The sequence below is a fragment of the Panthera uncia genome (genome assembly GCF_023721935.1).
Source record: "Panthera uncia isolate 11264 chromosome B2 unlocalized genomic scaffold, Puncia_PCG_1.0 HiC_scaffold_24, whole genome shotgun sequence".
NCBI lineage: Eukaryota > Metazoa > Chordata > Mammalia > Carnivora > Felidae > Panthera > Panthera uncia.
This window is the reverse complement of record NW_026057580.1, coordinates 23635078-23658595: the sequence shown is the minus strand read 5'-3', so window position 1 is coordinate 23658595 and position 23518 is coordinate 23635078. Positions and strand designations below refer to the sequence as shown.

Sequence of the window (23518 nt, the reverse complement as noted above, 5' to 3'; positions counted from 1 at the left end):
TCGTCTACTTTCTGGTCCTGGCAGGATTTTAACTGAGCGTGTTTCTACCAGGGTTCCACTAGTTTGGAGATCGCGATCCAAAACCCACCCTCTGGCCTTGCCCACCGGAAAGGGGGCGGGTGGGGAGCGCGAACCTTATCTCCCGGGCTCCGCCTCCAGGGGGCTGAGAGCAGGCTTCACAGCCGCGGCGCTCGGCACTGGTCGCTGCGGGGAGACGGGGCTCGGGGCGGAGGGCAGCAAGCCCGCTTCGGCCCAGATTCTGCCCGGGTTGGGGCTGGTCACTCTCTGGGACGCCCCCGAACCCTTGGTGCAACACGCAGCTGATTGCGACGCCACCCCGACCCTGGACGCTGCGCCAGGTAAGGTGACACTGCCTTCTCCTCTCTCCCTGCTGGCCCTCCAGGGGGGCTGCAGCCTGACGTTTTGGTTGGCCTGAGGGTACAGTTTCTCCCTGCGCTGAAACGGTTGGTGAACTGAGAGGTAAGTCCCGCACCCAGGCTGGAGGCTGGGATGTCAGGGTTTGTCTTGCAAAGTTACTGAGTGCTAACGGATCACGGGAGGTTCGCTGGGTGCTGATTTCTGCCTGGAGGTGTTTGGCCCCGAGAAAGAATGCTGTGCGGTGAGGTACCCCCTAAGCCCAACGTCCCCCTTGGAAGAGGCGGTGGCGTCCACACGTGGCGCGTCGGGAGCGTGGGTGAACGCGCAGGACGCTGCCCAGAGGTTCTTGAAGATTCCTGCGCTGTACGCGCGCGTGGGGGAGCTTCACAAACTTGGTGCTTGAGCAGGACCCTAGGCCAATTAAATCAGAGTCTCTAGGAGTGGGGCTTGGGGCGTCCACATTAAAAAAAAAAAAACAAAAACAAAAACAAAAAAAACAACAACAAAGCAAAACAAACAAAAAACCCAACTCTTTTCAGGTGATTTCCACGTGGAATAGTTTGGAAACCAGTGAGTTAAAGCAGTGGTTCTCAAAGTGTAAATCTCTGGCCAGCAACAGGAGCCTCACCTGGGAACTTGAAGGGACACTTTAGGGCACAGACTGAAACTCTCAAAGTAGGGCCTAGCTCTCTGTGTTATTTGACTCCTCCAGGTGATGCTAGCATTTGCTTACTTTTGAGAACTGTTGGGTTGGATCTCAGTTAAGGGCAAACACCTGCAGATTCCCCTCCACAGAAGGAGAAGGAAACCATACTTTTCGGAAAATCCGAGGTATGCATTGGTAGGGTTTTACCCATATTGAAAAAAAAAAAAATCATACTGGGAACTTTGGAGGATCCTATAAAGGGTATAGAGACTTAGCTATCATCTTGAGCAATTTTGACATAGTGGAATTTGCATAGTTTAGGGGAGAATAGGAATTTTATGTTCTTAGAGTTGAAATGAAGCCAAAGAAGAAATGTACATAGGAGTTTTCTAGTTGTAACAACATGAATCTTTGGCTCCCAGCGACAAGATTCCAGATTATCCCTGTCATCAGTGTACATTACAGGACTTTTTTTTTTTTTTTTTTTTAAAGCAGTTGGAGGTTTAAGGAATTTATGCCAGTTCTCCAGAGTGAAAGGGGATTCAGCATTGCAGGTCTCTGGATTATCTGAAGTGGTTCCTTTTTTCTTTTAATAGAGATCTGAGATTTCAAAATTTTGGCTGAAAAGATTCCAGCTGTTTTTAAGTCATTAGTACAGAAATAGAATGACTTTGCAAATAAGCTTAAATGGATTAGAAAATCTGACATTGGATTAAAAAGCTAGAATAGGCATGACTCCAGCCCCAGCACATGTGTGGTGTGGTGAACACAGTGCTAACTGTAGCAAGACATCCTGTACAGAGAACGTTTATTTTCCAAGCTGGTATTTGCTGTGCCAGTTTGTGACTGTAGTATATAGGCTTGTTAAGGGACAGGTACCGAGCTTGTGTTTAGAGAACTGGGGAAAATACAGGTAGTGGTTACGAACAGGAGGCTTTGAGGCTCAAGTCTCAGGTTCAAAATGGGCTCTTCTGCTTCCCTGTGCTCTGGGAGGGTTGCATAACTTTTCTGAGCCTCACTTTCCTCATCTGTAAAATGGGGACTGTGGTAGTACAATAATGCGTACTTTTAATTCTCACATTGTTGTCAAAGTTAAATGAAATAATACTAAAGTGTTTAAAATAGTAAATATTTGTTAGCTTGAAATACACACACCACACTCAAACTAAGAAAAAGCCTAATCCCCAAATACTTTTTGAAATGAAAAATATGTTGATAACGTAATTAGATTTTGTATTCACATGTCAACCTAACCCTTAGAATTTACAGTATTTGCTTTTTACCAGAATGTGAACACAGGAATATTTTCAAATTATTTTTGTAATATTATTGCATGTTTTTAATGGAACTTTCTAGAATTCTTTTTTTTTTTTTTTTACTTGATTAGCTTCAAATCAACTAGTCTTTATTCACTATCTGTGGTGAAGTATTTCAACATCTGGTGGATTTTATAATCTATTAACATTCACATTTAAATAGTCTTGAACTCTGGCCCTCCACAGTATCATTCCTTACAAAAGAAAATTCAGATGGTAAAATAAAAGAGCATCTAAAAGTGGCATGCTGTGGCATTCAAGAGAACCAGTTGAGAAGTACCATCTGGTGTTTAAGTATTTAAAAAAATTTTTTTTAATGTTTATTTTTGAGATAGAGCCTGAGTGGGGGAGGGACAGAAAGAAAGGAAGACCGAATCTGAAGCAGACTCCAGACTCTGAGCTGTCAACACAGAGCCCAACACGGGGCTTGAATTCAATGAACTGTGAGATCATGACCTGAGCCGAAGTTGGACTCTCAACTGACTGAGCCACCCAGGCGCCCCTGGTGTTTAAGTACTTGTGAGTGAGAATAGAATGAAACCTTATCCAGTTACATCAAGGTTTGTTCAAGACAATATCAGAGAAAGCAAAATGAGGACACAGCAAGGACAGGCCTAAACTGGCAAAAAGGGGAGGTGAGGTAATTTAAGAATCCTTTTCCTCCTGAACTGTAATAACTTCAAAATGCTTCAAACCACATACACAAAAAGCAATTCTTTGCTTGGTATTTGATTGGAACTGATCTGGACCAAAAAGTTCTCATGAAAAAATAGGGTATCAATTCCAAAAAGGATGCCAGATTATTCTGTACCTGGAAATTAATCTTGATTATCCTTTGATTTCAGGGATAAAGCGAATATTAGATTTTGAACTTAAAGTGCCTTTATCTTGCATCTTTGAATGCAAGAGGTTATACTATTACTGTGTCTAATGAGCTTTCTTTGTGACCTTAAAGGTACTTATGGGCAAGTTGCACCTTTTGTGCTCATTCTCAGCTCTTAGAAGTCCCCTTGTGACTTTTGAGTCAGCTCTGTGGCTAGGCCTTTCCTTTTCTTTTAGCCCTTAGAAGTGGCTCTGAAGGTGTGGATGATAACCCTTGGGGTGGCTCTGAGGGTGTGGCCAGCCTCTGCTTTACTCCACTCTCACACCTAACCAACAATACCTGCCTATTACGAATCTTATGTTTCTTCTGGAAGACTAAACTGTAATGGAGGTTCCAGCACATAAGCATGTTAGTAACTCCTTCATTTGCGAAATCAGGTCTTTATTAAGATACTTTTGAAATTACAATTGAATGTTATTAAATTGAATATAATTAGAACTTAATGTTGGTAAATGTCATTACAATTTCATAGAAGTACAGTGTTCTGTTTCACTCATTATGAGATGAGAAGTAGCTGTGGGGGTGGGAGGAGAGATCAGAAGCACATCTCTTGATGGGGAAAATGAAGGGCATGTGGAAGAAAATTCAAACTTCCAGTAATCAAATTATGTGTTCTGGATAATTTATCTGAAGAACCAAGAGAGCCTGTGATGTCGCAATTTGCAGTGACAGGATGTGGCAGCACTGCTTGTGGTAAGTGGCCAATTAGGAATGATCAATGCTGCAATGCCCCCACGGTGATTTTAGGATTCTCAACTTTTAGGCATAAGGACTGGAGCAGAGATCTTTTTGAGAGGCTAGCTTAATTGCATTTGATTTACATAACCTGGCTCACTTAGAGAAGGGTTTTGATGAGAGTTACCTGGCATTCATTTACTTGGTTTCAGGGGCCTATTTTGTTCCAAAGTGGTTGGTTTTACTATGAAGGCCAATCTTGAAAGTCTTGTGAGTAAAACACATCACTGGAATGGATCCATGTTTTACTTTGTATTTATTATCTTTGGATTATATTTCTTAGCATGCAGTAGTAATTCTTTAGCTAGATTCATTATCATTCTTGTGAGAAACAAAGGAGGAATGTTTATTCCTGGCACGTGATCCGGTCTCACTCAGAGAATCAGACATGGAGGCCGAGTTCCCTAACTTTCTTCTCCATCTTATGGTTGGTTGAGGACACTGTTCGGCCATGCTGCCTAGCCACTTATTAGTTGTTTGAACTTGGATAAGTTATATACCTTTATTTTTTGCATCTGTTTCCTCATTAGTAAAATTGGGGAAACACTACCTCCCTCAGCAGGGTTGTATGGAGTAAATGAGCTAGCATATATAAACCTGACTCTTAGTAAATGCTTAATAAGAATTTACTGTTATTTTGTCTTGGAATTAATGAATGGTTTAAGTGGCAGCTCTCCTGTTTTTACCTCTGAAAATTGGATCCTAAGAAAAAAATAGTATAGGTTATGTTCATGTGATGGCTTTTCTGTATTAAATAGTGGGAGAATTTGTTTCATAATAAGTGAAGTACTTCAAGTTTCTCAGAAAATAATACAACATTTTGAATACCATTTCTAAAAGTTCCCAGATGCTTTTGCTGCTGGCCAAAGACCACACTTTGAGAATCCCTGCTTTAACCCACTGGTTCCCAGGCTTGACTGCACGTTGGTATCACCTGAGGAGAGTTTTTTAGAATTTTTGTGCCCAAGCTGATTTAAAAAATAATCAGTTGGGTTAATGTACTGTGAAAAGGAGTAATCATGTTCTTAACATGTTCTGTAACATCACACATTAATATCTGTGGGATTCCCAGGTACTCATAGAATTTTTAGAATGCTAAAGGGTATTATAATTTTTGTAATATAAAGAGGAAACGGAGGCTTGGAGGCATCATTCTTGGTGAAAGGCTCATGTATAGCTATGGATAACAAATCAGATTTCCTGTGTTCTACTCAGTACATTTTTCATTCAACTACTTTGCCTTCTGAAAAGTCAGATGATGTGACAAAGGCACATAATCCAAGATTGAGAATGCTTTTGGAATGCTACAGATCTACCCATCCCAGTTAACCAGTTTGCGTTCAGAGTTATTTATTCAAAAGATTTTCTTAATGAAAACCACAGAAAACAATATGTCCACAATGCCAAGCTAATAAATTTATAGCTGTCAGTTGGGAAAAGGATTTTTTCTCTCTAGGTTTGTCTTTTCTAATGATTCAATTTAGTTTTTTCTCTTTGTTGTTTCTTTGGCATTTTGGTTTTTACTAATGAAAAAACTCAGAGATGCCTTTGAAAATTTCAGGAAACGTTGACAATTTTCTCAAGTCCAAGTTTAGTGACCTTCTGGGAATCCTGCCAGTTGCTTGTGTTTGATTCAGTGTTTAGTTTTTGTTTTGATTTGTGTGTGTTGTTTTGATCTAGGTCAATTCAGCCATGATTGCAGAGTTATGCTATTTGTTAACTGTTTTTAGAGTTATCGGTGGCAAGAAGAAAAGATAAAGGACCAACAATTTTTTTTTAAGTCCAAAGTAAAAGGAAGTTCTAGTGAAGTTTGAGCTTTTAGAAAGTTCTAAAAATATTCTTTGGAAATTTAGTTTTTAAATGTTTTATTACACTGTTGGGGCAAATATAAACACCAGAATATAGGTGTCATATTGTTATAACTTTCAAATCCATAGATGATTCAATGATTGAAACAACTTTTGAAATACTTTCAAAAATACAAAATCCTATTATATATGTATTTTGCTACTTTATTAGGAAGAGAGAATTTGATTCCACTTTGTGGGATATGTCTAGGCCTGTGTTTTCCAGTAGTATCCAGAATTAAATAGAATATTAAGACAGGAACATTCTTTGTAAGTGTTCAGCCAGTCATCAAATAATGATCAAGCGCTCACCCTGTGCTTGGCTATCCTAGGGGGATTCTTAGAAGTTGCTAAGTTCAGTTTAGTAAGTCTATAAATAGCTAATTGGCAGTTTTCTTTCTTTCTTTCTTTTCTTTCTTTCTTTCTTTCTTTAGTGGGAAACTCCCTTCAATTTATTATATAAAAATAACATTTTGTAAATTTCTGTAAGTGAAAAAAATGCATAATACAAAAATAGTTCTGATTTAAATTTAGAATAATCAGTCACTGCCTGATGTGTCCCTTAGTTTCTTCAACCATTTTTGACTGACACTTGACATGCTACCGTGTATCAATCTTTAGAAAGGGTTGAATATGATTTGAAGGGTATCTTGGCAAGAAGGGAGAGTTGATTCTAGAGAGAGGCACTATGGAGAAGATTAACACCTAGGGTCCTGAGAATGTATGCACTTCACCACTTTCTGGAGAAATTTCCCTTTGCCTTGGGCAGTCTGCCTTTTCTCCATTTTATAGCTCCTTTGACAGTTCTGCTGTTCAAAACACTTGTGAGCTAGCACCCTTGGACTAAGGTTTGAAATGAGAAAGAGTGAAATAAAAACTGGGGGAAGCAGGGATGACACGGTCACTGTCTTCACTAGAATGGTATAGGTAGAGTTCCTACTTGGGTTTCTTTGGAATGAGGAGGGAGAAGGGGTGAAAAGAGGCAGGGTTCATATTCTTGCAGGGAATTGGAGGCACCTGGAACCTAATTCAAAGTCTATCTATTTAATGGAAGCAAGCAGGTGAGTAGTATGTAGTGGACCAAGTAGGTACCTACTGTCTAAGTTCTGTGTCATTTCTATACTGCCATTTAAACAGTAATAGTAATACTTACACATCAAATACTAAATCAATAAATGCTCTTACTATTCCCAAGAAGGCCCTAGACCAGGAAATGGGAAACCTGGATTCTCATCCCAGCCTGCCACCAACTCCCTGAAAGCTAGTATCTTGGAAGAGCCTACAGTAAGGGACAGCTGGGCAGGTGTGATTGTAAAGTCTTTCATTTCGCTCTTTGTATGTTTTTACATACCAAAACACCATTTGAGGCCATCATGGGACATGTAAAGAATTTCAGCGTAGGATATCTATATGTAGAGTTTAAGTTAACGTGGGATAGAATCCTTTAGGAAATTAGTCTACTGGGAAATGTAGAATGCATTTCTAAAATTTCTATGAACATGCTTTTTCAGTGTTCACTGAAGATGGACAACAGTGGATGAGGAATAATGCGATGACAGATCTTTTCATTTCAAGAAAATTGTAAATGCCTTTTCATGATGGCTAAACAAAATTTTCTTCGGCCTCCATGTGGGGATTATATTTAAAGAAATTGGTCTTGTCAACACTTGAAAACATTTTTTTTTCTGATTCTGAATTATGGGTTTGTGGGGGAAATCAGGTTTATATGAGTAATGAAATTATATTTTTGAGCTCTGAATTGCCTGTTTCTCAAAACATTAACAGTTGTGTTTGGTTGGTAGAATGATATTTTCTTTCTGCTTTTCTGTGTTTTGTCTATTTTTTAATATACGTGTGTTACTTTTATAATGCAAAAATGAATGCCTGACTTATAGATGGAAACACTTGAAATTGTAATTTGGAATTCTCATACAAATGAGAGATGATATTACAGTGTGATTAATTTATGTTCTTGTAATTCATAAAGTACATATTGTGCCACATATGCTTTTAAAAACAAGACACAGACAGTAAAGCATGGCTTTACTACGAATTACAGATGGTAAAGCATGGCTAAAATGACAAAGAATGTTTTTGTAACAGCAGAATATCAGTTTATTACTCCTTGTGAAGGCCCAAAGAATATTCTGTGTTCTAAGATGTTGAGGGCATGTAAGATAATAGCTGAGATCATGGGTGTTGTGTAGTCGTGTCCCTGACACCTAGCACCTGTGTGACCTTATGCTTGGTATTTAACTTTGTAAAGCTTAATTTGCCCTTCTGTCAAGTCAGGAGCGTAGGACCTACTTCCTAGTGTGGTCGGTCAGGAGGGTTAAATGGAATAATTCAAATAAACACCTCAGCATAGTGCCTGGCAGATAAAAAGCACTCAAGTTAGCTCAAATTTGTTATACTAAGTATAGTATTCTCCCTGCTTCTCAGCTTTATCACACTTGGGACTTGGATATCTATCTTTTGGAAAACATGTTACTAATTTCGATGAAAATATCCTCTGTACAACCTGGGTCATGAAGAGGCACATGTAGATTTTTGCCATTGTCCATGTTGGGATGGGGGAGAGGAAAGTGTGGATGCAGGGGATGGAGTCTCCTGAAGCTGGCAGTGCACTAGCAGCAGTAACAGAGGCCTTTGAGAGCAACACCTTGTGACTGTGAGTATTGATCTAGAGTCTGCAAGACTGTCCTTCTTTGCTAGATGGCACAGTCCCAGAAGGTCACTGTGGTGGTTTCATGGGGTTGAGGGTATCCTCAAGTCTTGTTTTCAGCTAGAGGTGGTTTGTGACGAGCTCCTGGATTTAGCAATTGCAGAGATCTCTTTGGTCAGGGCCATAGATAGCCCATTATCACAGCTTTGTGAAAATTAGAAGACAGCCATTGCAATGGGCAGGTGTAGCCCTGGATTTGAGTATCCATTTGCTTTGTCAGCCAGGTGCCTTTGTACTGTTGCAGCCTGGACTTCAGTGCATTTGTATAGGAATGCATTAATCCATCCACACGGAAAATATATTTTTTACTTCTTTCTGTAGTTTAAACTAGATCTTATTGATGTAGCAATAAATGAGACACGATCACTGTCCTCAAAGACTCGTATTCTCTTAGCAAATTTCCCCATGGATGCTTTGGACATCACATCACAAAGCCCCTCACCCTGTTTTATTGCTGCTTACAGTAGGGTCCTTTAAGAAGGTTGTTTTATTTGCATTCGTGTATTAATTGCCCCCACTAGACCTGTTAGTCTGAATGTTTACTATTAGCATCTGTAGTTGGATCTATGTTCTCAGAACCGTGGTGAGTTCTACATATATGATATACATAAGTTTCTACAAAGTATTTGGACTTAATACCTAGTCTATTAAATGAAAAACCAAACCAAAAAAAAAAAAAAAGCCCAGAAAACAAAAACAAAAAAAACCCCATGATTAATTGAATTCAACCAACTGAGGCCTGACAGAGGAAAGTTAGGGAGGCACTGGGAGATCAGAATCAATTATTTTTAGGCTATACATGTCAGAACCCTGGAAGAAAATGTGAATATTTTTGATCTTTTTTTTTTCAATATATGAAGTTTATTGTCAAATTTGTTTCCATACAACACCCAGTGCTCATCCCAAAAGGTGCCCTCCTCAATACCCATCACCCACCCTCCCCTCCCTCCCACCCCCCATCAATCCTCAGTTTGTTCTCAGTTTTTAAGAGTCTCTTATGCTTTGGCTGTCTTCCACTCTAACCTCTTTTTTTTTTTTTGAAAATGTGAATATTTTTGATCTTTAATTCATTTTAAATCAATTAAATGAATGGCCAGTTACCGATATAGAATAGTTAAAGCCATTTTGTGCATCTGTGTTTCCTTAACTATACCTCTAAATATTTTTAATTTTTAGCTGGGTAGTGTAATTTCACATTGGACAATTTTTGGCCAGACGTATTACATTATTAAATACTAAGTTTGAGTAATGCAGTGAGTTTGTGCATTTAAACATTTTGGATATGGCTGCCAAGCTGAATCCGAAATTTCCCTTCTAGTAACCTGCCATGTTTCTGAACTTTGAGCCTAAAGCAGCCTAAGTAGACTAGAGAAAGATAATTTTACATTTTCAAACTTAATTTAAGTACTAATGACTTAAAAAATAAATGTGTGTACACTTTCTACTTCATCCTGTCTTCCAGTTTATCTTCAAAGATGAGCATTTATCATCAAGTGAGCTGTAGGAGAAAGTTTTTACTGTTTATTTCATTGTTTTTGTACTTCGAATTCTTAGAAAGGCTGGTCTAGCCAGTATCCTAAGGAATCCACTTATACACTGTACTGTTTCCAGACCTTAGTGAAGAGGACATGTAGCCTTGCTTCTCTTGAGTGCAAGGCTTTGCTAATCTTTATTACTCTAGACTCTAAAGAACTATATGTTTTGATTTTTTTCTCTTAAAAATCTTCTGGGATTTCTGTTTTCTCAGAGCCATCTATCGGTGTGTTCTAAGGTAAAAGGAGAAAGGAACAAGGTGTATTTTATTACCTGAAAAATCCACAAGAATGGGTTTCAGTTTCTGTATCTGTGATTCTCACTAGGGAGTTGGGAAGTTTTAAATGGAAAAATGCAGCAATTTTGATATATCAAGGGGGAGGGGAGATATAGAAACTCCCAAGGAAACCATTCCTGTGTATTTCATTATTTTCACAACAAGGACATGTTGCTGATTATAAAAACATTGACTATGGGCTATATGAAGAGGAAAAAAACCCAACAACAACCCAAAACAAGAGAAGTGATGAGTCAGCAAGTTTAATTTCAGTGGCTTCCAGGGCACCTAATAGATTGACGTTGATCACGACCCCAGGTTGCTTATGATACCATTTGGAGATGGACTATTTCAAGTATAATTTTTAGGGGGCAAAATAAAACTGTGATGGAGCACTAAATGGTCTAATACTGGTGGTAGGCACTGTGGACGGTATGGTCTGTTTTTGTCATGATGTGCTTCATAGAACCTGCTTCTAGAAGCATGGTGCAGTTTGGATAAATGATTCAGTTTAGACACTCCAGTCAACATAAATCATAGGTTTGGAAATTATCTTAAAAATAATTGTTTACAGTATAAATGCTGTTGATACCAGTAATGCTTATCCCTGTAGCGTACCTACTGAGTATTGTCCAATTCCAGACACGTCTAGTGATGGGAAATTTTCAGTTTGAGGGACATCTCCATTTATTAAAAACTTTTTAAAATTAAACTGAAAACTTCCTTCCTGGAGTTTCCAGGCACTGGTCCTAATTCCGTACTCTGGGAGTGAGAGGGAGAATCTTAATTTCTTTTCCACGTGGCAGCCTTGCCAGTATTTGAAGACAACTTATGAGAAGTAAGGGAGATGATTCATTTTCAGAAATACAAATAAAAGCTGAGCCGTCTAGTTAACAGTAGATTTACAACCTATTGGAAATATGTATGAATTGCCCCCCACCCCTTGGCGTCCCAAACCCCTGGATACTGCACTTCTGGTTCTTCTTCCCCTCTCCCTCTTGCGGGCTTATTTTCATGGGCTTTGCAATGAGCATGTGCCAAAGAACTGAAGTGTCTGTGTCACCTCAGGGAATGTCCACTTGTTCCAATCAGACTACTTTTTGCCTTATATGGGCACAGGCCATGTCTGGGTAAGGCTGTAACCTCTGTAGTACTCAGTCAATGAGGAATCAGGGGAGGGACTTGCATGCTGGGAGATAAGTTGTCTGCTGTAACTGCCCAGAGTGTGCCTGTCCCTCAGACATCCACTCTTGCAACAATGGTGATAAAAGCCTGGCTTGGCTGTGCTCCAAGTCTCTGTGTCCCTCCTTTGATTGGGTTGATGGGCTTATTTCTAACAAAGTGAAACATCAGATTTCTGACACTGCTTCTTTTTTGTAGTTGTTTGCAGTTACTTCTCCTGTCTCCTCAGCCTTCTCTAGACACATTTGAAGCTTGATTCTATCTGACCATTGGTTGCTGAATAGAAAGGGTGTAGCCCAAGAGCAAACTAATTGTTGGCAGCCAGTTTACAATAATGACTTCAGTTTACCATGAGCTAAGACCTTTTAGTCTATTTGGACCTCCAGCTGTGAGGCCAACAGATTCCTACTGAGCCTTCTACACTCCAGATTTTGGAGCCCAGGATTTTTTTGTGTTTCTTTTGAATTTTGTCTTGTGGCAGTTGGTCCATTATTTATCCAGGTGTGATCTTTTTAAATCCAAAGTCTTTTATTCATTCATCCAGAGGTCTTAGCTCTGCTTTGTTTGGAATTTTCATTTGCAGGTCATCAATGCTCTTACCCAAATTACAGTAACCAATTAACTGGAAGTGGCAGAATTCTAAACACCATCACTAGAAACCTTCTACCATGTTGGCATTAGGTGTTACTCTCCGTTGGGGAGCCATTTTGTTTTATATTAAGCTTAGATTTAATTTGTTTTCATTTTTGTAATCTCTTGAGCACAGTATTCTTCTGATGTCACCTTAGTACTCCCATCAAAGAAGTACAGGTGAGTTTGATTTGAAGTATTCTTGGAACTTAACACATGTTGTAGGTGGGTTTCTTGTAAGCAGCATGCAGGAGGACCTTAAAAAAAAAAACACCTACAATTTGAAATCTCTAAATTCTAAATACTAAATTTAACCCATTAAACATTTTATGATTGCTAAAATGTTTGGACTCTCTTTCTTTGCATTTTCCTTTGTTTTCTGTTTTTATCATGCTTTCTTGTTCTTGATTATAATTATTACTGTTATTTTTTCTGTCTTTGTTTGGAATTAAATTTGTTTCCTTTTCTTCCCTTACCAGTTATCTATGGAAATTATATTCCTGTTTGTATAATAATAGTTATCATTCTATTTCTTTATATAAATTAAAACATATTTTCCTACTAATAGCTAGTTAGTATCTGTTCCCCTCCCTCAGATAACTTATCTTATGTACATGATTTCTATCATCTTGACCACCCTCCATCTCCCACTCCCCACCAGCTACCAGTTTGAGAGCTTGTATTTCTAGCACATTATTAATTTTTTTTCAGTAATAATTTTAGACAGAAGTTTAACTTTGAGGAATGTTAGGGGTGGGGGCAAATCCTTTTAAGTGAAAAAAAAATTACATCTTACAGCTAGCTCTTAGTTTTGTTTATCCCCTAGTAATTTTTTTGGAGAGAGCAAATAAGTATCCTCTCTATTTCCTCTCTCCCCCACCCCATAAAAACACTTAAGATTTTTTTCTTTATCCTTTGAATTATGATATTTCACCAGTATGTGTCTAAAAGAGGTCTTTCTCCCCCCACATTCAAGCAATTTGTAACTTGTGAGACACTTTAAGTCTGAAGATTCAGGTCTTTATTTAGCTCTGAAAGCTTTTCTTCCATTTTTTCTTCATATGTCTTTTAATTTTTTTCCTTCTGAAAATTCTTTTTTAATATTTTATAAAATTAGTGTCCTTTTTGCATTGTAACTTGGTAGAATTCTTTCACTTGATTTTCTGTTTCACTCCTTGCCTCTTCAGTTATCTCAGGTAGCTCTCAATATATTAATGTCCATAGTCAAATATTCTCACATATACTTTTGAATATTAAGTACATTTAAGCCAGTTGTCTTTTGACTGTATTAACTCTTTCTATGGGTGTTAGTTACTATATTTTCTATTTTTGTGTCTTCCTCCATGATGATAGTTTTTGTTGAATATTTGTTCATATCTTTGTGTTTGTGATTTTGTATTTACTACCATATGGATTTTTTTGTCCCGTTTCCCATAGCTTGCCCCTAATGATTGTGGAGTTGGGCATTCTAATCTCTTCTGGACATGGCTTTTTCCTGTTTCTCTCCGGTTTTGCTAGTGGGGAATTTACCTGAAATTGCTTTGCCAATCCAGTCTAAGAGACCATACTCAGGGCTTCCTGTGGATACAAATGGAAAAGAGTTGAATAATGTCCAACAGGCCATTTGTTCTTCCTCATTCGTGCAAATCACTTCCTACTCTATCTCTTTCTGGGAACTTTTCCTCCTCCTGCTCTGAGAATACTTTTTCTTTTAGCTCTGAGTAATATGTTTCCTCTGACCTTCGCAGCAGTATAGGGCATGGAGTTGTGAAGACATCATGTTCAGTGCTAATCCGACAATATTCGAAAACACCTGTAATTGTTGAAAGGAGAAGAACTCATTTTGGTACCTGCTTTACTACTTCTTCTATGAAATGAATATTTTGGACCAAACAATATGTGGACAGCCGTGATTGTTCCTTTGGGACACTGGTTAATATGGCTTCAGGGATCTTGTTTGCAATTTCTTCTGAACAACATTTGGATGATGTACGAAAATAAGAGCATCTCCTTTTGGATAAAGTCTGACATATTGTAATTCTGAGACTGCACTTGGCACTTGCTAGAGAAATGTCAGTTTTCCAACATGAACAAAGTCCAGTGCAGCTGTTTCTGCTTTAGACCATTGAATTTGAAAATCTCTATAAGAGAATGGAACCAACCAAGTTCAGAGTGAGCAGTAAGTTATGAGAGTTTCCCAAGTCATGAGTATCTTGCATTGTAGGGGGAAATTATATAGTAATAATACGATCTTGAGTTTGTGTGTTGTGATCCCTGTTAGGGCTCCTTTCTGCAAGAATTTTTATAAATATTTAATGACAGTGTCACCTCCTATAATTCATTCTCTTTAACACACTAGTCTTATATAGCAGGGATTTAAAAATACTGTTTTAAACAAAGCATACTCTTCTCATTTCCAAGGTGTGAACCAAAATATTTACAAACTAAACTGTTTTCTAGTTCTCTTGGGTTGGTTTTTTCCTAGGATAGTTTCATTATTTACTCAGTTTGAAATACATTATTGCCAATTTCTAGAGTGCCAGGAATTGTTTTATTCAAATAGAAGAATAAAACACATTCTAATGCTCAACTGTATGTTTTCCCAAACTCTCGACCATTTAAGAAGATCTGTACTACTTGTTTCTTGCCACCCAGTTGACAGATAATCCAGATTTGATACAAATTTGACTAGTATGTATTTGCTGTCGTTGTGTGTGTGTTGGGGGAGAACAATGTAAAATAGTTTAAGAAATTATACATTTAGGGTTCAAAACCAAACTATGAGCATTTAGTTGGATTTGTATAGTGCTTTTCATTTGTTTAAAAGGAGGAGGATTTCCAAGGAGCTGCTTTTTGTCTGATAACCATAAAAAGAGTAACTATCACAAAAAGAGAATGATCAGAATGATACTGTGCTTGTCTTTGGAGCTCTCTGAATGTAAAAGAAATGCTATGGGTATGGTAATTTTGATTACAAGATGTTAATTTATAGAAAATTCATAATAGTAGATCCGGTTTGGAATAATGGCAAGAGATGACCTTTTTTTTTTTTTTTTTGGTTTAAAGAAGCTAATTATTAACCTTGTATTTAATGGAATAAATAATTAGGTAAGTTATTTAAGAGAGTAGGACTGCAGAAAATTTAAAGTGGAAGAGATCCTCACTCGTGTCCTCACCTCCTGGTCTTAAAGAGGAGCTACTGACATCCTGCTGAGCTTGCTTTCTTGCTCAGATTCTTGTAGTGTCTTAGAGGCCTTGCTGGGATGTGGAGGGTCCAGCTGCCAGTACAATCCTCTTTTCCCCACACCTAGCTGCATAAGGCCAGGAAGGAACAGAGTATTATGATTCATCATTTTTAAACAAGTTACTGTTACTAAACTGAATATAATGCTTCCTCAATTAACAAATGCAGGATGTTCATCATTTTTCCATACCAGAGCTTCCTTTTATATGGTAAAAAATTGCACACTAGTTTATTTTTGAGGATGGTCTTTTCATTTTCCATTCTTTTAAATGCACTGAGTCATGTTTTATTTGGTTCTCTTGAATGTCAGGACGGTAGATTGTATTAGCTCCCGTTGACTCTTTTTTTCCCTCAGGAAGCCTCTCTGGCATATCTAATTAAGTGGCAGTGGAGCCATTTGGGAGGTAAAAGAAGCTTGTACTACATGAGGCATTTTGTTATTCTTGGCGGTTTAACCAGTATTTTCTCTGTAGAAACAAAAGGATGGCTTTGGAACTGGTAGTGCTGTGAAGGGGAGGTAGGAAAAAGTATGGCAGGGTATTTGGGGGGAAGGGTTGAAAATAATGACTGGTTGAAGCTCATGCATTTACATAAGCATTTATAAACATTTCCCATGGATGGAAGAAAGAGTAATAAGAAGGATTCATTTTGGAAATGAGAAATTTGAAATTAAATTGACAAACATTGTACTTTCCCCAAAAACAAACATATGGAGTATGCGTATTTCAAATTTGTATCTCCTTAGTTGAAGATAAAAAGTGGAATATTGAAAATTGGGAATATTAAGTCTGTGACCACAGTTACGTACAATAGGTACTTTACCATTTTGAAAAGTGGATTCTTCCCTTAAACATCAAAACATAAGTAAGCCTGATAATCATTCATGATGTTTTAGAAGTAAATACCCATACAAAGTAAAAAGGTTTTATTACCATTCTCTTGATCAAGAATGCCATTTAAATTAATATAAGATTGTGTATATTCCTAACAAACCAATAAAGTGAGGATCTGTATAATTAAGGGAAATGTTTTGAAACTTGAAATTTTTTATTTTAGGAGAAATTAAAAGTGATGAAACTAATACTCTCAGAAGGTGCTAACAACGTAAGTTACTTCATGCTGTTTCTTAATTTATTACTGAGAGAGCATTATACCAAAGAAAAGGTAAAAATTGGACTGAGTTCTTTGAGATGGATACCATGGAGGAAGAACAAGTTTTCCCAATCATTCATGGTAGTCCAAGAATATAGGATTAGAAGAGCCTGGTATGGAAATTGTTATGTTTCTGTCTACGTGGCTATGTTTCTATCTACGTTATGTTTCTGTCTACCCACAGAATGATGACTTTGAAAATGTTTTCACGTGACCCACAGGAATATATTTTACATTGTGACATATCTGGCAATGCATTCATGCTCTCGCTCTCTCTCTCTCTCTCTCTCTCTCTTTCTCAAAAAAAAAAAAATCCATAGGTTTTTTTTGGGGGCTGATGAATTTCTAGTTGTATATGATCATTATTAGCTCTGTTAATAAATAGATTTCAGGTTCATGGTAGGTTTACATCTCCTAGCCCTATGTTCATTCTGGCCAGTGAGTTTGATGGAAATTGACTAGTGTTTCTGGACTGGCACATATAATTGCCAGTTTGAGACATGTTAGAGCTCTTTACTTCTGCCATGGCAGGTGACCATATTCCTCAGATTGGGTCTTAAAATGAGGAATGTGGAACAGAGCTCCTAGCCAGCCCAGGGTGGACATATCATAGGAGCAAAAAGTAAACTTTTGTTGTTACAAGGCACTACAAGTTTTGGAAATCTTTGCTATTTAGCATGGCCTAACATCTCCTGATTGGTAGGGAATAATTATGTTTCTGCTAGTGGTGGGAGAGAGCCTTTTTTAAAAAATACTAACTTTGCCTAAAAACATATGCCAGTTTAAAAACAAGTTTATTTCTGGTTTTAAAACAATATGTTCTTTATAAAAAATTTGGAAAACATGAGAAAACAATGCAAAAATTACATATTTGTAAAGCCCCTACCTGGAGGTAACAATTTTTGACAGTTCTATGTGAAAAATATTTTTATAATTAGCTTACTATATAGTTTTGTATTTTGCTTTTTCTCTCTTTTTTTTAATGTCCTTAACTATTCTTGGAATGCATGAATATCATGCCTCTGTAATGCTCCATCATATAAATGAACCAGCATTTATTAGTTAACCTTGTACTGTTACATGTTTAAGTTTAGTTCAATACAAAGAATTTTAATGGATGAAAATCTCAGCCTTTGGCATTCAAAAGCAGATAGTAAGCCAGAGTAGGATCCATATCCATTCACTCTGCTTAGCATCAGTTTTATCTCCCATTACTCTACTCCTGGGACATGGTGAGTTTGTATACTCCGCTGCCAAGTAAACAATTCCATATGTACATACCACATATGAAACTTATACTTAATTTTCTGAAAACGGATAAGGTTTTAATTTTCTCTCCTATATCCCCCAGCAAACAAATTGGGTTTTCCTTCCTGAGTTCTTTCTTTCAGGAAAGAACATTGCAATCTATTAGATGCATAAGCCAGAGCTGGGGTCATTCTCATTTCTCCTCTCCACGCTGATTTATTCAGTCAAACTTGGCCTGTTTTTGCTCCTGAATATCTCTCACCTCTATTCTTATTCCCTCTGTTGTGCATCAGGCCCTCACTGCCTCTCTGTGGCCCATCTGATTTCCCATGCATCATTCTCCCTTTTGAAGCCATAGTGAGCTTTCTAAAATGTGAGACAGAATATGTCACTCCCTGTGTCAAAATCCCTCTGGAATCCTAGAATGAGCTTTACAGACGAAATGGATCCTTCTTTACTTGATACGAAAGGCTCTTCATGATTTGTTTCCTAAGTACCCACCCCATCCTTGTCATTCATTTCCCTCACCACCTGCTTTGAACTGAATGTGTCTTAAGGGTGGGGCTCTGATATGATAGGAATAATGTTCTTATAAGAAGAGACACCGGAGAACTCACCCTCCTCCCTCTCCCCTCCACCCCTGCTCCCCACAGACAAGGTCGAGTGAAGACATAGCCAGCAAGATGGCGCCCACCTATAGTGAGGTCTCATCAGAATCCAAATATACTGGCATTCTGATCCCAGATTTCCAATATCCAAAACTGTGAGAGAATGAATGCCTGTTGTGTAACCCACCTGGGCTATGGTATTTTGTTATGGCAGCCCAAGCTAAGATACTGCTTCCCATACATACCTCACAGGTACTTCACTCCGGGCACCTTTACTTAAGAAATATTGTTTTGCTGAGCACATCTCGCTCTTTGATGTTTCCAGGCATAACCAGGTACTGTCTTCTTATCTTCCCAAGAAGATAAAATCCCTGATTCTGCTTAGGGTACAAGTCAAACTCTACCTCATCTTGGAAACCTTTCCTGTCTCCTCTCTGCCAGGTGGATTTAGGTATTGATTTCTCTGAGCTCCTCTTGCACCTTGCCCGTACCTTCATTAACATCTTTGCTTCTCTGTGGTAACTGCATGTTTGATGTCTTTCCACCAAACCCTATGCTTTTTGAGGCCTTTATCTATGCTTTTTCATCTTTGTATCCTCAGTGCTTAGCATATTGCCTGAAGAATAGTAGGTGCTTATAAAAATTGTTGAGTAAATAGACAGATAACAGTGGTAATTATTCATTTATTAACTTGTATCTCTTGAAGATTTTTTCCTCTCTCTTACAATCTAAACAACCAAGCTTCATGTATTCTTTTTATCAAAACCAGCTGTCAAGACAGGATTCGAAATTCATTTACACTGAAGTATAAATAACTGATAACAGTTTATGTCTCCCAAGAGAATTTCCATTTTAACAGGGATGGAATTATTTTTTCTTATTTGTAATTTTTTTTTAAAGTTTATTTATTTATTTTGAGAGAGAGAGAGAGAAAGATTGAGAGAGAGCAAGCGCACATGAGCAGGGGAGGGTCAGAGCGAGAGGGAGAAAGAGAGAATGCCAAGCAGTTTCCACATGGGCAGTAAGAAGCCCAACATTGGGCTCGATTTCACCAACTGTGAGATCATGACCTGACCTGATATCAAGAGTAGGACGCTTAACAAACTGAGGCACTGAGGCACCCCAGGAATTCTTAATTTAAAGAAATAAATTTTGGTGGGATTTCGGGTTTAACAAGCATATGAGATTGGTTTTAATTGGAGGTGGAGCGGAGTTGAAGAAGTTTTCTCTGCTCAAGTTCAAACTTCATAGCTTTGCTTTAGACCAGGCCTATTCCCTGCTGGCTCATAGAATGAACTGGCATGTCAGATTACACAGCAAATTCATTTTTGTTTCTATTGCTCAGCATGGATCATATGAACTTCACATCTGGTAAGCCTTTGCACATAAGATGTGCATCTGCCAAGAATTGTGGTTTCCTAGCGCATCCCACTGACTCTGAGTCAGGGTCACAAACCAGCATCACAGAGTTTTGGTGGTCTGGAACTGCATTCTGCATTTAGTTATTGAGAAAGAGTTGTTCTCTTAATTTCTTTGAAGAGCCTCCATGTCACCATTATAGGCTTGAAAAAGCACTTGGGTGATTCCAAGTCCATTCAACTGTTGGTGGCCTCCCCCTACTTAAAAAAAAAAAAAAAAAATCTCCACAGTATTTTCTCAATGGCCCATTTTCATGTCTGGTAAGTCTCATCAAAAGTTTCATTCTCAAACTAAATCTTGCCTAATTTAGTTTTGTCACCTTGTTTGGTTCTTTGTGGAAGTGAGGAGCATCTGATTTTCATATAAACTGCAATACTGGAGTTACTAAGCAGTACATCGTCCCATAAAAGCAAAGCAAACCAAAGAACACCATCACAAAAACAATTCAAGTTAAATTAAGTTAGGAAAATGGGGTTTCCTGAATACAGTGTGACTAAAACCAGATCAGCTAGTTAGCAGGTTTGCTGGTGAGACTGGAAGTCTGACATTTTGGTGCATTTATATGGTCAACATCCCCAGTGAATTCTGTCCTGAAAATCCAGGTAACATTAATATAATTGAAGAACTAGTTCATTTTGTATAGTTTTAATTCAGAAAGCATTTAACAAACATTCGATGGTAGTTTCATTTCCCTCCACTATCATGAACGAGACGGGCAAATGCTTATCTCTCAAAAAGTGGAATCATTTAATTGATCTGTGTAAATTAAATGGTAGGGGGCATTTGGTAAGAAATTACCTTTCTCTAATTCCTAGAAAGATAAATTGCATTCCTGTTATTCTAGGTGAGGAAATTAAAGTGTCTTACCTTGGTATATATTCTTGATTGTAAAAGCTACCAGGTTAGGGAATCCACTATCGCTACGAGTTTCATGAATGCATTAACCACTGGTAACGTTTCTAATGTAGGGTTTAAAAATGTAAAATTCAAGACCTATGGATTCTTTGAACAATTTTGTCTGGTGTTTGTACTCTATAAACAAATTCTATTTAGTATTTGTACTTGGTTGATTCTTGGGAATAGTATTTGAAATAAGCTGAAGAAATCACAAAATCGCATTGTAACTTCTATAAATACGTTTTAGAGATTTAAGATTAAAAAAGGCAAGATGCTCTCTTAATGATTAATATATTTAAAAAGTAAAGGCCATAAACAGACACATGGAAAGATGCTCAACATCGATTATCATCAGGGAAATACAAATCAAAACCGCAATGAGAGCTCACCTTACACCTGTCAGAATGGCTAAAATGAACAACTCAGGAAACAACAGATGTTGGTGAGGTTGTGGAGAAAGGGGAACCCTGTTGCACTGTTGGTGGGAATGCAACCTGAGTGCAGCCACTTTGGAAAACAGCGTGGAGGTTCCTCAAAAAATTAAAAACAGAACTTCCCTACAACCCACCAATTGCACTACCAGGAATTTATCCAAAGGATACAAAATTGATGATTCAAAGGGGCACATGCATCCCAATGTTTATTAACAATAGCCAGATTATGGAAAGAGTCCAAAAGTCCAGTAAGTGATGAATGGATTAAGAAGATGTGGTTATATATATACAAAGGAATACTACTCATTAATGAAAAAGATGAAATCTTGCCATTTCCAACAACATGGATGGAACTGGAGGGTATTATGCTAAGTGAAATAAGTAAGAGAAGGACAGATCTATAATTTCACTCATATGTGGAATTTGAGAAACTCAACAGATGAACATAGGGGAAGGGAAAGAAGAACCATACAAGACTCTTAAATATGGAGAACAAACTGAGGGTTGATGGAGGGGTAGGTGGATGGAGAGGTGGGTTAAATGGATGATGGGCATTAAGGAGGGCATTTTTGGGGGATGAGCACTGGGTGTCATATGTAAGAGATGAATCCCTGGATTCTACTCCTAAAGCCAAGACTACACTGTACATTAACTAACTTGAGAATAAAAAAAAAAGAATGTAAAGGCCATAATATATTTAAAAATTTCAAAATTTTGCCTCTGAGTCATATCAGTGACACATCCTTGCCAGTTGAAGTCCTTTTCTTTAAAATGATATTTTTGTGCCAATATCCTGACCAAATTCTTTTATGATGTAGGTTATTTTCATTGAGTCCCTAAAAACAGCACCTCCTTTGTCCAGGAAGAAGCTGAAAATTTACTCAAGTGGCAACCTTTATGCAGTCAAATGCCAGGTCACTGCTGTCAGAGTAGGTGTTGGTTGCTGTCATTCCACCAATTAATGTAGGTTCCCTCTGTACTTGAGCAGAGAACTTAGCTGCTTAAAATTTTCAACTTTACTTATTATGAACCAGTGGCAACCACTAAAAGTGAAACAAAAGAGTCTCAGAAGTGTTGAGTCATTGCCTCACTCAGCAGCAGGTGTTCTGAATCAGGGATGATCAGTTGGTCTAGTGCTTAGTTTCTTGATAGCTCAGGGTCTCAAAATGACTTAAAGAAATGGCCATTTCATACAGAGGAAATTGTTTGCTTTAATGGAAGCCTTATTGTAACTTGCATAATATGAAAGGAAAATGGAACACTTTAAGGGTTTTGTGGGAAGAAAATTTAAATTGTGGCTTCGAAGGAGTCAGTGGTGTTTAGACTAATTTAGTGGTTAGAGTGACTTTATTTTTAGAATTTTGAGAAAAGGGAAATCTCTTCATGATTTTTTTTTCCTGGAGGTTTGGGGATTTTGTTTTTCTTTTCCTGTTTATTGTCTTAAGTGTTTTTTTTTTTTTTAATGTTACAATTTATATTGCATGGTATCTTACTTGAGCCTTGCTGTTCTCCATCATCATCAGTATTGAAAAAGCTAGGAAAAGTGGTTGGTGGGATTTGGTTCACTGGTTGTGATAGTTAAAGCAGTACTTTTTGTTAACTGCATTTAAATAATGCAGTTACACAGAATCGGATACTATCCAACTGTAATATTTCAGCATGGTTATCCAAGTGAAATCTAATACCATTATTTTCATCAAATAGATCAATGTCAGGAAAACGAAAGCCTCATAGTGTCACTGTTTTACTTTTTTTTAAGTTTATTTACTTATTTTGAGAGAGAGAATGAATATCCCATGCAGGCTCTGTGTTGTCAATGCAGAGCTCTATGCAGGGCTCCACCTCACAAACTAAGATCATGACCTGAGCTGAGATCAAAATTTGGACACTTAACCAACTGAGCCATCTAGACACCCCAAGATTGGGAATTCAGTAGTCACCTATTGAAATGAAGAAGGTAGGTGTCAGAATAGAAAATATTGAAATAATCAGTATTTTTTGTTTTAATTGTGTCTAACATGAAGTATAGACTATAACATATACTTTTGCTAAGGAAAATTGTAAATCTACATGATAAATCATGGAGTTCAGTTATACATGGTGATTTGGCCTCTTCATTTAACGTTTACAATTCCTGTGCCTCTTCTGTGTTTGTTTATATCAAGAAATGTGAAGGTTCTGAGATTTTACCCTACTGGAGATCTAACAAGTTAGTCTGACACAGTTTTAGGCAGAGTGGAGACTCTTGGGTCAGAGATAAAGGACTTTATTACTCACAACACTGCAGACAGCACGAGTTTCATGTCTACATGGGTTCTTCTTGCCCATGAAAGTCCCATGAGAGCAGTGTGGAGGGACCCAGGT

General features: G+C 37.8%; 1 protein-coding gene across 2 annotated transcripts in view; it reads left to right on the top strand.

Moving 5' to 3' along the window:
• Nucleotides 1-270: 270 nt before the first annotated feature.
• Nucleotides 271-23518, top strand: part of COL21A1 (collagen type XXI alpha 1 chain) — a 170118-nt gene continuing 146870 nt past the window's right edge. For both annotated transcript variants that reach the window (XM_049653848.1, XM_049653845.1), the window contains exon 1: nt 271-359. The gene's annotated coding sequence lies outside the window, so the exon portion shown is untranslated. The remainder of the gene's footprint in view (nt 360-23518) is intronic.